The 14408-nt window shown below is 42.1% G+C and overlaps 1 protein-coding gene across 1 annotated transcript in view; it reads left to right on the forward strand.

Moving 5' to 3' along the window:
* The first annotated feature begins 695 nt into the window (after positions 1-695).
* Positions 696-14408, forward strand: part of ELK3 (ETS transcription factor ELK3) — a 33501-nt gene continuing 19788 nt past the window's right edge. The window contains exon 1 of the mRNA XM_072146460.1: positions 696-1067. The gene's annotated coding sequence lies outside the window, so the exon portion shown is untranslated. The remainder of the gene's footprint in view (positions 1068-14408) is intronic.

Raw genomic sequence — 14408 nt, forward strand, 5'->3', positions numbered from 1 at the left:
ACTGCTTGGTCCCGCCCATTAATCGGCTACGTTTGTGAGGGGCGGTACCAGACAGAGCGCAGGGGGTGGGTGCGTGCATAAATAATTCGATGGGGGAGCCAGAGTGTCTGTGGCTCATCTACGTTTTCTCCACTAATTGCAGGACATAATATTTAACTACTTAAAAAAATACCTTAAAAATATACTTTACATAACCTTTGTGAAAAAAACAAATAAATGTAATTTTGGCAGCACATGGGGTCTGCAAAGGTGACATTAGGGTGTATCGGACTGGGGGTTTAGTGGCATTTCTTTTGAGCAAGAAACCTAGAACTCAAGTGCCATGTAGGGCACCGCTGTTCACATGTGGCACAGGAGTTTTTGGTGCGGCACGGTGGCTGAGAGATGAGCACTTCTGCCTTGCAGCACTGGGGTCCTGGGTTTAAATCCCACCCAGGTCAACATCTGCAAAGAGTTTGTGCGTTCTCTCCGTGTTTGTGTGGGTTTCCCCCAGGTACTCCGGTTTCCTCCCAAACACACTGGTAGGTTGTTTAGAATGTGAGCCCCACGTGGACAGTGACCAATTTAGCATTCTTTGTGCAGCGCTGTGTAATCTGTGTGCGCTATAGAAATAAAGAATTATTATTATTATAATCTCTGTTGCCTGTACATAAAGCGGGGCATCATTTGTGCAGCCTGAGCGGACTCCTCCCCTGTGAGAAGAGGAGAACAGCAGCCAGATGGAGCACTTGTAGCTTTTGTGTTGCTGCTGTTTTACTATGTGTGTGTCTTATATTACAACCATGCTGAACATCAGTGGCCGGAGAGAGAAGAGGGAGGAAAAGCCTGTTTACACAGACTGCAAACCGCCTGGGGAATAATGCAGGAAAGGAAGTGAGCCGGCTCTCTGTCTGACTGCTCCAACTTCCTGCTCACACACACACACACTCACATTAACACACAGCAGAGAGAAAAATCAGGATCTCATTACAAGAGTGAGGCGACTGACAGCATGGACAAGCCAAGGATTGTACCACAGCCTTCCTAGAGAATTACTAGCCCAGGAGAGGGGTGCAGCACCAGTCTGGGTAGGTACAGCTGGGCATCATGTGTGCCACTAGTTGCATGCACTTCTTACTACAGTTCTCTGTGAATGTGGGGTGGAGGAGGGGCTGCTGTGTTATTCATCAAGTTTTCTATTTTACCTACTTGCATTCATTTGTATTGATAAGCTGCAGCTAATTGTCTGGGTGGGCACTGAAAGTCAGCAGCCTCATTACTTTAGTAGGGGTGTGACTGGCATGAGGGAGAATACCCACGCAGAGTCATCGCATAGGAGAGATGTTGTAATTCTGTGCATGTGTCACATCTGGTAACATTGGCACATTTTAGGAGTGTGGAGGGAAGACTTCTTCATATCAGCACCTGGAGGGGTACAGTGTGGGTATTCACCAGTGTCACTCTCTGGGCATCAGCACTTGTGGTTGGCATCTGTAATAGTGTCATGTATTACTGAGAGAGTATTGGATTAATGACTGGTAAATGTGACATAGTGACTGGGCACTGGTGAAAGGCATTGGTAACTGGCATGTGTGATAGGGAGGGGGCAGAGGCTGTGATATGACCTGAATGGCACCAGCAATGTGTGAGCGCTACACCTGGCATTGCATACAGGGGGTGCAATGCCAGGTCTAGGGCACTGGGCATCACTAGTTGTCACGTATGTGATACATGCTCGGACATAAACAATTGGGACAATTCTGTGTGACAGGAAGACATTGTTATATGACTTATTAGAGGCATCTGTGACAGGAAGAGTCCCTGGAGCTAATGACTGGCATCTGCACTTGTGTCTGGCATGTAGAGGCTATTAGTGAGGGAGCATCATGTCTGTGAGGAGAGTATTTTCCTCCACAAAGTTGTGTGAGTCCGTCCTGTCTGGAAACACAAGACTAATTGCCATGCGCTTCCGGTTGGGAGCTGGCAGCAGACAACATCTTGAGAATGAGTCAGTGAGCGCACAAAGAGAGTCTGTGGTTTCCTTCTCCTCAGGTTCATGCATGTGCAGCTTCCTTTGTAGTCTTCGGAGGATTTCTCGGAGGCTCCGGCCATGTAATAACGCGCCTGAGCCAGAGAGGTAGAGGAGAAGGCTGCACTGTTGTTTTTGGAGGGGAGGCTTTCATTTTTATAAGGTTACAGGACCCGATGCTGCCGGGGGAAAAAGTTCCCTTGAATTTTCCACTGGCTGCAGGAAGAGAGCGCATTTAGTCATGGCTCAGTAATGTCTGCCTATACCGACTAATCTCATTAGGAGTTTCCGCTCCCCAAACACTGGAGGGTTTTGTGTGGCTTATAGAGGAGCCCTGCCACCAACATACACAGCTAATACTCCTATTTATTTACTCAAAGTACCCACCTTACTAACTGTACTATGTATATGCCATCACTATCTGTACTATATATATTATATATAGTATATGTATAACCTGCCACCAACATACACAGCTAATACTCCCATTTATTTACTCATAGTACCCAGCATACTATCTGTACTATATATATTATATATATAGTATATGTATAACCTGCCACCAACATACACAGCTAATACTCCTATTTATTTACTCATAGTACCCACCTTACTAACTGTACTATGTATATGCCATCACTATCTGTACTATATATATTATATATAGTATATGTATAACCTGCCACCAACATACACAGCTAATACTCCTATTTATTTACTCATAGTACCCACCTTACTAACTGTACTATGTATATGCCATCACTATCTGTACTATATATATTATATATATATAGTATATGTATAACCTGCCACCAACAGACACAGCTAATACTCCTATTTATTTACTCATAGTACCCAGCATACTATCTGTACTATATATATTATATATTGTATATGTATAACCTGCCACCAACATACACAGCTAATACTCCTATTTATTTACTCATAGTACCCAGCTTACTAACTGTACTATATACATGCCATCACTATCTGTACTATATATATTATATATATATAGTATATGTATAACCTGCCACCAACAGACACAGCTAATACTCCTATTTATTTACTCATAGTACCCAGCTTACTATCTGTACTATATATATGCCATCACTATCTGTACTATATATATTATACACTCACCAGCCACTTTATTAGGTACACCATGCTAGTAACGGGTTGGACCCCCTTTTGCCTTCAGAACTGCCTCAATTCTTCGTGGCATAGATTCAACAAGGTGCTGGAGAGAGATTTTGGTCCATATTGACATGATGGCATCACACAGTTGCAGATTTGTCGGCTGGACATCCATGATGCGAATCTCCCGTTCCACCACACCCCAAAGATGCTCTATTGGATTCAGATCTGGTGACTGTGGAGGCCATTTGAGTACAGTGAACTCATTGTCATATTCAAGAAACCAGTCTGAGATGATTCCAGCTTTATAACATGGCACATTATCCTGCTGAAAGTAGCCATCAGATGTTGGGTATATTGTGGTCATAAAGGGATGGACATGGTCAGCAACAATACTCAGGTAGGCTGTGGCGTTACAACGATGCTCATTTGGTACCAAGGGGCCCAAAGAGTGCCAAGAAAATATTCCCCACACCATGACACCACCACCACCAGCCTGAACCGTTGATACAAGGCAGGATGGATCCATGCTTTCATGTTGTTGACGCCAAATTCTGACCCCACCATCCGAATGTCGCAGCAGAAATCGAGACTCATCAGACCAGGCAACGTTTTTCCAATCTTCTACTGTCCAATTTCGATGAGCTTGTGCAAATTGTAGCCTCAGTTTCCTGTTCTTAGCTGAAAGGAGTGGCACCCGGTGTGGTCTTCTGCTGCTGTAGCCCATCTGCCTCAAAGTTCGACGTACTGTGCGTTCAGAGATGCTCTTCTGCCTACCTTGGTTGTAATGGGTGGCGATTTGAGTCACTGTTGCCTTTCTATCAGCTCGAACCAGTCTGCCCATTCTCCTCTGACCTCTGGCATCAACAAGGCATTTCCGCCCACAGAACTGCCGCTCACTGGATGTATTTTCTTTTTCGGACCATTCTCTGTAAACCCTAGAGATGGTTGTGCGTGAAAACCCCAGTAGATCAGCAGTTTCTGAAATACTCAGACCAGCCCTTCTGGCACCAACAACCATGCCACGTTCAAAGGCACTCAAATCACCTTTCTTCCCCATACTGATGCTCGGTTTGAACTGCAGGAGATTGTCTTGACCATGTCTACATGCCTAAATGCACTGAGTTGCCGCCATGTGATTGGCTGATTAGAAATTAAGTGTTAACGAGCAGTTGGACAGGTGTACCTAATAAAGTGGCCGGTGAGTGTACACAGCCAGATACTCCTATTTATTTACTGATAGTACCCAGCATACCCCTCCCTGCCTCCTGTACTGCCATCACTATCTGTAATATATACTGTATGTGTGTAACCAGCCACCAGCATACCCCTGCATCCTGTACTATCATAACTATCTGTCATATATACTGTATGTGTATAACCAGCCACCAACATACCCAGCATACTCCTGCCTCCTGTACTGCCATCACTATCTGTTATATACATATATATAATATATATACCGTATTTTTCGGACTATAAGACGCTTCTTACTACAGGACGCACCCCAGATTTAGGCTTCCAGAAAAAGGAAAAATATATTTTACACCAATTAAAATATCCCTGTTGGTCGCACTAAATCACAGCACACACAGACATACATTTACACACTCATCTCTGCATCATCCATAGTTACACACTCAGCTCTGCATCATCCATCCACATACACACTCAGCTCACCTATACACACATACATACTTCCCCCATTCCCCTTCTTCTTACCCTGTCCCAGGGCAGCATGGCAGTGTGAGACCAGTGATGATGTAAGAAGCATGTGATCAGGCTTCTCTCTTGGAGATCAGGTGCAGCTCTATATCAGTGCATCACCCGATCTCCATTACAGCGGTCAGGAGGGTCTGGCTGTGCTGGATCCTCCTGACCTCCGGACTATAAGATGCAGGCACTTTTTAGCAAGATTTTCTTTTGCTAAAAAATGCGTCTTATAGTCGAGAAAATACGGTATATATACAGTATGTATAACCAGCATACAAATTACACAACATACCTCGGCCTCCTGTACTGCCATCACTATCTGTAATTTACAGTACAGACCAAAAGTTTGGACACACCCTCTCATTTAAAGAGTTTTCTGTATTTTCATGCTATAAAAATTGTAGATTTACACTGAAGGCATCAAAACTGTGAATTAACACATGTGGAATTATATACTTAACAAATAAGTGTGAAACAACTGAAGATATGTCTTATACGCTAGGTTCTTTAAAGTTGCCACCTTTTGCTTTATTTACTGCTTTGCCCACTCTTGATGAGCTTCAAGAGGTAGTCACCTGAAATGGTCTTCCAACCAGAGGTCGCACTAACATTTTTCCAGAAGGGTAATAATACTCCTCTCACAATTTTTGAGGAGTATTTTTAACCCAGGAGGAGTACGAAATTTTCACTAATAAATGCATAACTCCCAGGTGTATATATAGTGTTAAGACACATCTATTAATACAAGGAAAAAGTTACAGCTCCTGTTTTCTGTGCTTAAAAGGGTTTTCCCACAAATTCAAGTTAGGCCATATCCACGGGATAGGGTCTAATTTGAATTCTCAGGAAAACCCCTTTAGGGAGCATGCACACGTTTTTTATGCGTTTTTGACGCATCCAAAGGCTTCACATGTTGAAGTAACATTGGGTTTTAGCAAATGCAATGGAAACGCAATGTTACTTTAACATGTGATCAAGGTTGAAGCCTTTGGAATGCGTCAAAAACGCAACGCATCGTGTGAATGCGCCCTCAAATAGCAAGTATGTATTAAACGAGTGGTGCACAACATTTTTATGGTGTGTTCACACATGGCGTTTTCAAACACATAAGAACAGCTGAGAAGAGATTTGCATAATTACATTGCAGTCAACATTGTGTTAACAAAACGCATGCATCAACGCAATGTGGACAGCAATATAATTAGGCAAATCTCTTCTCAGCTGTTGTGATGCGTTTGAAAACGTATGTAATAACCTCACCCTTAGGGCGCTGTCCCACGTTGCGTTTGCAAACGCAGACAAAACGGCGCCCACCGGGGCGGTCCGCGGTCCGATCGCATCAACGTTTCTATGGAAACGCCTGCAATCGGATACGAGCCGCCTGTGTTTTGCGTTAAATTAATGCAATGCACCAGCGGCTCGTTCCCGATCGCAGGCGTTTCCATAGAACCGCCGATGCTATCGGACTGCGGACCGCCCCGGTGGGCGCGGTTTTGTCTGCGTCTGTGTTTGCAAACGCAACGTGGTACAGCGCCCTCAGGCTACATTCACACTACCATATGGGGGCGTATGTAAAACCACAAGCTTGTGGCTGTACATATGTCCCCAATAGATGGCCACACAGAGTGATACCGCTCAGTACACGGGAAAATGACATGTCTCTCCCCGTGTTACGGCCAGTACCCAATGCATTTCAATGGAGAGGGTCGGGGTCACCTCCTCCTCCTCTCCATGGTGCAGAACGTACGCCTGCCTGGCTCCGGCCTGGCGGGCATACGTTTGTGTGAATGCAGCCTTATTGTCTACCCAGTGGACTATGGCTGACGGCGGCCCCCAGACCAGTCCGGGGCTGATGCTGCTGAAATTTTATTTAATTCGGTTTCTGCGGTTTGGGAACATAACCCTTTTTTTTTTTTCATTATACAGGGCACATTTAGGGAGGAACACATAATATATGTGTTCCCTGCTTTTCTTTTATATAGATGACAGATAACAGTGATCTAATGGTAAGAGCCCATTGGATCACTGTCATCAGTGATCTGTATACAGAGACCTGCAGAGAGGATGCACAGCACCTTCCCTGCAGCCTCTCACTGTATACAGGGGCTGCTGTGACAGGGACCGATTATTATCAGTCCCCTGTCACAGTACACAATTGGGCTGTCACATAGACAGCACGATCCTGTTACTGGCTGTGTGCACGATCGCACACCGATCAGGAGCACAGCCCCGGCAACAGATATCCCTCCCCCACCCCCCGCTCTGCTCCTCCATCTCTCACCACTCGCTCGGCTCCGCCCCCACCACTCGCTCGGCTCCGCCCCCACCACCCGCTCGGCTCCGCCCCCACCACCCGCTCGGCTCCCCGCGGGAGAGGCACGGACGGTGAGCTGGAAGTCCCTCCCTGTCCTGCCTCCAGCCACTCAGCGCTGCGATCCTGCAGAGAATATCTTGCAGGATCGCAGCCGGCAGTGTCACCGCTTGGAAGCGGCAGCTCACAGGAAGATCACCAAGCGTATTAATACGCTTGGTGATTTTTCTGGGGAGTAAATCAGCCTCTAAACGCGTCTATGACGCGTGTAGAGGCGTTATCGCGACCTCTGCTTCCAACAATTTTGAAGGAGTTCCCACAGATGCTTAGCACTTGTTGGCCTTTTTGCCTTCACTCTGCAGTCCAGCTCACCCCAAACCATCTCGATTGGATTCAGGTCTGGTGACTTTGGAGGCCAGGTCATCTGGTGTAGCACCCCATCAATCTCCTTTTTGGTTAAATAGCCCTTACACAGCATGGAGGTATGTTTGGGGTCATTGTCCTGTCAAAAAATAAATGATGCAAACCTGATGGAATAGCATGCTGCTGCAAGATGCTGTGGTAACCATGCTGGTTCAATATACCTTCAATTTTGAATAAATTCCCAACAATGTCACCAGCAAAGCACCATCACACCTCCTCCTCCATGCTTCACGTTGGGAATCAGGCATGTAGAGTCCATTAGTTCACGGTTTCAGAGTCGCACAAAGACACTGTGAACCAAAGATCTTAAATTTGGACTTAAAGACCAAAGCACAAATGTACACTGGTCTGATGTCCATTCCTTGTGTTCTTTAGCCCAAACAAGTCTCTTCTTCTTGTTGCCTGTCCTTAGCAGTGGTTTCCTAGCAGCTATGAAGGCTGCTGCACATAGTCTCCTCTCAACAGTTGTTGTAGAGATGTATCTGCTGCTAGAACTCTGTGTGACATTGACCTGGTCTCTAATCTGAGCTGCTGTTACCCTGCGATTTCTGAGGCTTGTTACTCGGGTGAACTTATCCTCCTTGGTCTTCCTTTCCTGGGTGGTCCTCACGTGAGGCAGTTTCTTTGTAACGCTTGATTTTTGGTTTTTGAAACTGCACTTGGGGACACTTTCAAAGTTTTCTCAATTTTTCTTAAAGTAATGATGGCCACTAGTTTTTCTTTACTTAGCCGCTTTTTTCTAGCCATAATACAAATTCTATTCAGTAGAACTATCAGCTGTGTATCCACCAGACTTCTTCACAACACAACTGATGTTCCCAACCCCATTTATAAGGCAAGAAATCCCACTTATTAAACCTGACAAGGCACACCTGTGATGTGAAAACCTTTTCTGGTGACTACCTCTGGAAGTTCATCAAGAGAATGCCAAGAGTGTGCAAAGCAGTAATCAAAGATAAAGGTGGCTACTTTGCAGAACCTAGAATGTAAGACATATTTTCGGTTATTTCACACTTTTTTTGGTAGGTATATAATTCCACACATGTTAATTCATAGTTTTAATGCCTTCAGTGTGAATCTATAATTTCTATAGTCATGAAAATACAGAAATCTCTTTGAATGAGAAGGTGTGTCCAAACATTTGGTCTGTACTATATATATAGTATGTATAACCAGCCAACAGCATACACAGCCAGCTACTCCTATTTATTTACTCATAGTATCCAGCCCTTGTACTGCCATCATTATCTCTAATATATAACCCTTCAATCGCTATCAGTAAAGTTGCCAGTGGCATTAAAGAGTATGTATGGCAGTATACGGTAGCATCAATCAGACAACCTAGGGTTAAAGTACCCTATGGGGGTCTGAAAAATAGTAAAAAAAAATCCTAAAAATTTAAATCACCCCCTTTCCCTAGAACTGATATAAATAAACAGTAAAAAATCATCATAACCATGTTAGGTATCGCCATAATGTACCAAAATGTCCGTTCTATCAAGATATAATAATGGTTATTCCCGGCGTTTAACCCTGTGTTGGGAAATAGCACCCAAATTCAAAAGTGCCACTGTTTTCCCCATTTGAAAAACATAAAAAATATAATAAAAAGTGATCAAAAGGCCATACAGTCCTCAAAATGGTAGCAATGAAAACATCATCAAAAGTTGCAAAACATGACACCAAACACAGCTCCGTACACTGAAGTATAAACAAAGTTATATACAAACATAATAAAACCTATATAAATTTGGTATCCTCATGATCATACCGACCCAAAGAATAAAGCAGGCATGTCATTTAGGGCGCAAAGTGAAAGCCATAAAATCCAAGCCCACAAGAAAATGGTGCAAATGCATTTTTCACTGCAATTGGTGATTTCACTACATTTGGAATTTTTGCCCACTTCCCAGTACACAGCATGGAATATGGCTAAAGGATGTTTCAAGCAGCAGAACGTTCTCCACAGCATCTCCAGACTCTGTCACATGTGCTCAGTGTGAACCTGAACTTATGCGACAAGTGATGAATATGACTTATCTTGGTATTCTCTGGTAAATGCCTATTGCCTTTTATGGAGTTGGGCTGTAAGCACAACACCGGCTTGTGGACATCTGGCCCTCATACCACCCTCATTGAGGCTGTTTCAGAGTTTGAGCAGACTCATGGATTTTAGTGGCCTGGAGGTCACTTTGCAGGGCACTGCTCCTCCTGTTCTTGCTTGCAGAAAGCAGAAGGTAGCTCTCCTGTTGTTGGGTTGTTGCCCTCTTACACCTCCTCCGTGTCTCTTCTCCATGGTCTAGACACTGTGCTGAAAGAAAATGGCTAAACTTCTAGCCACATGCCCGCATTAATGTGGCATCCTGGATGAGCTTTACCACCTGAGCTACTTCTATGGATTGTAGACACTGCCTCATGCTACCTCTAGGGGTGAGAGCAGTGACAAAGTGCAAAAGTGACCAAAACAAAAGCCAGAAAGGATGAGAACAGAGAAACGGTATGTGGTCAGCAGCTACGAAACCGCTTCTTTCCTACCTGTTCTCTATTAAAGTTAAAGAGTTAAATTATGTTGTTTATAGAGGTTATGTTTACACAATAAAGATGATTTTGAACTACTTATTTTACTCAGTTTTATTGCTGTTTTAGCTCCTATCACTCAGTGATGGTCAGTGTAAAATTGTGTGGGCGGAGACTCTCTAGTTAAGATCCCTTTAGTGCTATAAGATGCTGTGTACTGACAATTTGGTTAGATTATCAGGGTACAGGTTTATATACACCTTCATTTAGCTTCTGAACATTGTATTAGTATCTGGCACATAGAAAGAGAGATGAGATGGATCAGAGATGATGAGATCCATGATTTGCACATTGCACACAATGACACAGTCAGCCCTGCTACATCTGTTCTATTGCACTGTTGCATCTGATGTGCATCCCTACCCCCTTCCCTGGATAAAGAACTTATCTGCCTATAACTTGCAGCTCTCCTCTCACTGCTGCTATTTGCTGTCTGGAAGTGAAGGGGCCCCTCCGGAGAAGAACTCAATTCCACAGCATCAGACAAGATGGCCGCCGACCCTAAAGTTAAAAGATACAGGGTCGGAAACCAGGGCAACTGAAATTGTGTACAGCAGGACTGATAGGGACAGGTTGGAATAATGTCTGTGAAATGCTGTATTTTTGTTCATAATAGTGAATTAGAGAATGTGTTATTTCATTATTCCGAGTTTAAGAAACTTGTCTTTGTGGGAATACCCCTTTAAGTGTTCTCTTTATTTTTTTGAACAACAATACAAATGTGAAGATACCACTTTAAACATAACTTTTAATACATATTGATTAAAATTTGGGGAATTACCCTCATATATATACAGAAATACAAACAAAGCCCAGGAAAGAACTTTTTCCATTGACCAGACAGTTTTAGGCTACACTATCAAAAAAGTGCAAAAAGGCTAGCCAGAAAAAAAATCTTAAATACTGTTGCTGTCTCACACTTTCCAAAATGTATTCGTGGTAGCTCAAAAACATCTTCCATTAAATATTGATTGCAGGTGTGGGGATATTAGTGGATTTAGAGGGCAGGAGAGGGGTAGACAGGTGCAGACGTATCAGATTTAATGTACTGTATGGCTACATATAGGGAAAATGCCGCTGGCTAGTTATTTCTATCAGGCCCTCCGGTAGTGAGTTGTCCCTAATGAGCCCTAGATGCCTCAACTCATAGTGGTAATAATAGGAGATTACAATGTCCCTGATTACACTGAACCTATTCCCCAAATATTGGGAGAGTGAAGTGGAACAGTAAAAGAATTAAGGCCTAAAAGTACAAATGTCCCAAATGTACATATATATACTTTGAGGCTTATATTCTTTTACTTTTGTCTCTTGGACATATTGCTCCACTTTACTCTCCCAATATTTGGGGAATAGGTTCAAGAGGGGGGCTCAGCAGTCACCGGGGGTCATTTCCCCCTGTAACTAGGGCTCTTATAGATGCCTTAGTTACAGGAGGTAACTTGTAAAAAGAAACAAAAATGTAAAATAACACACATACACAAAATATATTCATAAATATTCATAAAAATACATTCACATTGCCCCATACAATAAAAAAATGCCCTACTACACTTCTAAAAGCATTGCCATAGTTGCCCCTTTTGCCTGAGACTATACATATTATATATCAAAACGCCCGAAATTGAATAGGGAATTTATTAATAATGTTCATTTCAAGTTAATTTGAACATTTAAAGAAATATGCACTATAAATTGCAAAAAAGTGCTTTTTTCCCCTACTTTTAACCCCAAATAAAACTTAAAAAGGAAAAAAAAAATCTTTAAACTTTTATTATGTTTTGCATCACAGGGCGAGATACACAATGCACGCCAGGTAACAGGTCCTAAATAAGTACGCCAGGTAATAATTTCTCCTCCTTACTGTCACCTTAGCGCCATTTTTGCCACCTTCTGGCATTTATTTGTTCATCACTGGCTGTGCTGCGCTTCTGTGACTTAGTGCCCATATTGTTTGGTAGCTATTACACACTTCATACTTTACTGCTTGTTTAGCATGTATATGTATACTGGCTCTTATGTTTTGCTACCTTTTGCCATATTATATCTGTCATTTTGTATTATCTATTATCTGTATTACTGTCCTTATACTCTACTTATTTAGGACCTATTACCTGGTGTGCATTGTGTATCTCGCCCTGTGATGCACTCATATTTTATATATACCGGTTTATATTTTTTATGCTTTCTATGTGTAATAAAGATAACTATTTTTCATTAATTATTGTGTAGCCTTGTTTTCTTCCTCTTTTCTTCTTTTTTTGGTGTTTTTTGAGATTTCTTGAAGAGGTTTTTGGCTTTTCTGGTGTGTATTACTGTCAGATTGCCTAGAGTACTGATTAATGTATGACTTATTGTTTTTGGTTTATTTTATTATGTTTTAACTAGCTCTATGTGTCCTTACTAGAATCTTTTGAGGCCCTGTCACAAAGGGAGTTAAAAAAAAAAAAAAAAAGACTGTGTTCATCAAACCAAACTAGGCTTTGACAAAAAAATGTTTGCAGTATGACACTGTTAGGTGGTGTGTGTCAAACCAGTTTGTACTTCAGTAGCTGATTATCAGGTTAGGCAGGTTAGGCTTTGCCCCTTCACACCAGTGAGCCTTATGCATGTATTGGGCTGTTTCTGAATTATCATTTTTCTGCCTTGGGCAACAATTGATAAGTTCTAACCACTGTAGGAACACCTCCATGAAACCTCTTGTTTTTGAGATTATGTAAGCCTGTCATTTAGGCAGCATAATTTTCTCTATTAGAAGTCTCCATATTTATTTAACTCCTACGCGTACTTGGACGTAATTGTATGTCCCTGCAGGAAGATACTTCCCACATCAGGACCTTCTATCTCACGAATGGAGCCGGCACCAGAAGCGGCTGTATACTACAGCTGACACCGCCCTATAACACCTGCAATGTGTTAACCCCTAACAAGCCACAGTCAAGTATGACTGCGGTGTGTAAGGGTCTTCCCCCTAAGGGTTACCGGGGGATCCGATCCTCTTCTGAGCCACCCCGAGGTCTGCCAAGTAGCCCGAGGCTGCCCGATCTTTCTGGCAGTCAGATCCCTTCCCATCCAACTGTAAATTGCCTGAGCATGCGTCTACTCTACATTGAATTAGTATTATAAAGCAGTGTATTGAACTTGGACCAGTTATCAGAGCATTGATGGTTTAAGTTCAAGTTTGTAAAAAAACAAATAAAAAATAACAAAATATAAGCCCCTAATATAACAAACTCCCATACAAACACTTAATAAAGTATAAAAAACACAGATGCACAAAATTCGCCCTAAAAAAGTTCTGTGAAAAGATAGAACAAATCTTCTTACAAAAAATAAGCCCTTAACTAGATTTGTCAGCCAAAAATTTTTCTTGAATTGAGCAAGTTTTTATTCAGTAAAATTGAATAAAATACACAAAACCCCACAAGTATTTGGTATTGCTGTGTCCGTAACAATCTGTTTAATAAAACAGAATTGTTACTGGACTCGCTAGTTGAACGCCGTAAAATAACATATTACAACATTTTCTCCGAATTACTTTTTATTCAGTAAAATTGGGAAAAAAATTTAAAGAATCTATATACGGTATATACTTGAGTGTAAGCCGTCCTGAGTATAAGCCAAGGTACCTAATTTTAAATTTAAAAAAACTTGGAAAACATATTGAAGGGAGTATAAGCCTAGGGTGGGAAATGCATCCGCTATTCATCAATAAAATGTCCAGTAATCTCCCCTAATAAATAAAATGTCCACAGCAGAGGTTTTAATTTTTGGAAATGTATGAAAACATTATAAAACCTATACAAATTTGTTATCCCCGTGATCGTACCGACCCAAAGAATAAAGTAGACCTGTCATTTGGGGCGCACAGTGAAAGCTGTAAACTCCAAGCCTACAAGAAAACGGACCAAATGTGTTTTTCACTAATTTCATTGCATTTGAAATCTTTTTCCCGCTTCCCAATACACGGCATGGAATATTTAAGTACCGTCACTATGAAGTGCAATTTGTTATGCAGAAAACAAGCCAATATACAGCTCTTTATATGGAAAAATAAAAAAGTTATAGATTTTTGATGGTGGGGAGTGAAAAATGGAAATGCAAAAATAGCCCAGGTTGTTAAGGGGTTAAAAAGTCATGCCAACATACAGCAGATATTTGGGAAATGTAAGTTATGAATTTGGGTGGTATGACTATCTGCTTCAAAAGTTAGAACTTTGAAAATAATTTTTTTTTCTA

This window comes from Engystomops pustulosus, chromosome 4 (assembly GCF_040894005.1).
Source record: "Engystomops pustulosus chromosome 4, aEngPut4.maternal, whole genome shotgun sequence".
NCBI classification, from domain to species: domain Eukaryota; kingdom Metazoa; phylum Chordata; class Amphibia; order Anura; family Leptodactylidae; genus Engystomops; species Engystomops pustulosus.